At 28.9% G+C, this 1385-nt stretch overlaps 1 long non-coding RNA gene across 1 annotated transcript; it reads right to left on the bottom strand.

Annotated features, from left to right (window-relative positions):
- Positions 1 to 263: 263 nt before the first annotated feature.
- On the bottom strand, positions 264 to 1165 carry LOC140432093 (uncharacterized). The gene is made up of 3 exons (XR_011949763.1): positions 1080 to 1165; positions 796 to 983; positions 264 to 435 (listed from the first exon to the last, which is right to left on the bottom strand). It is a non-coding gene; the product is annotated as an uncharacterized lncRNA (long non-coding RNA).
- Positions 1166 to 1385: the final 220 nt, after the last annotated feature.

A 1385-nucleotide genomic window follows, 5' to 3' on the forward strand; every position in this document is an offset into this window, starting at 1 on the left:
ATCAATTGTATTCTTTTCAACCTTTATGGCAGATATTATTTAATATGTGAATTGTGTCAGTGCAAGAGGTGACAAAGAAAAAGGAACCAAATCTTGTGACTTTAAGGTTGAAATAATTGTTTTTTTTAGTAAAATTCAATTTCATATTGGAATATTTTTTTCTACATCTTAAAAGTTAATAATGATTTTACAAATAACTAGAAAGTACCAAAAAATTTATATTAATGAAATTTTACGTATTAAGTGTAAAAAAATCATTAAAAACAAAAATTTTAATTATTCTGTTAACGTGTCTTTATATAATTATTGAATGGCTATTACCTGTCACAGGTTCTAGCACCACCGGGCTAGGTTGATGTTCCGATATAATGTCGTTCAATTTTTCTATAGTAACAGGAACTTCTATGGCAATTTGGGGAATGACAGCCTCAACTCCTAAAATTTTATGAAATAAATACAATTAGAATTAAAATTATGTTTATATATGAGAGATGTGATTAAAAATTTGCAGGAATAATGGTTAAAAACTTAATTTGAATGTATTATAAATCATTCAACAATGATTAGGATTTTTTTTTTCTAGTAAAATTTATTCGTAATTATTTTGCTTTTTAAAAAAATTTAGTATGTTGTAATAATCTTCATTTATATCACTACTTTCTCAGATATAGCTGCTCGATTACTATTTCAGTCTTCTTCAAATTTTTTATTTAAGTAAAACTGATTATTGAAAACCGATTCATGCTACTTGTATAAAACAATATATTCAATATATTATCTTATTTTAGAACTTACCAATAAGAGGCTCAGGAAATATATCCTTCACGATTTGAACAGAACTGTTGAGACTTTCACTAGGAGTGAACGTCAACGTAGAACTACTAATGCTCGTCACTGTGGATAACAAGTTAATGGCTTGAATTGTCTTGTTTTTGTGCTCCTTCTCTTTGCTGCGTTTGGGGGGTTGCGGACCGATATCGACACTAAAAAAGAATTATTTAAATATGATATTTTGGTACTAATATAGATACTATTTTTGTGGATCCAAAGATCATACATTGTTACAGTAATTTACTCACCTTCCATCTGGAATTGTTGTTCCGCCACAGTATCCACTACTTCTGCTAGAGTTGCTACCACTATGGATAGATTTTGAACTTGCACTAAAATTGTTTAATAATACTTAGTAAATTTATCTTGCTAAATAACAGGTAGCAATTTTGCCGATGATTTAGAAAGAGTTTTTGAATTAAATAAATCAGCGATAACATCCAATTTTAGAAAATTGGCTAGCTGAAAATTAACGAGTGGCTGACTATCTGTCACAAGTTAATATCCGGTTCGAAGGACCACCAATGTTTATCCAATCACTAGAATACACGTAA

The sequence above is a fragment of the Diabrotica undecimpunctata genome, unplaced genomic scaffold, assembly GCF_040954645.1.
Source record: "Diabrotica undecimpunctata isolate CICGRU unplaced genomic scaffold, icDiaUnde3 ctg00002813.1, whole genome shotgun sequence".
Classification (NCBI taxonomy): Eukaryota; Metazoa; Arthropoda; class Insecta; order Coleoptera; family Chrysomelidae; genus Diabrotica; species Diabrotica undecimpunctata.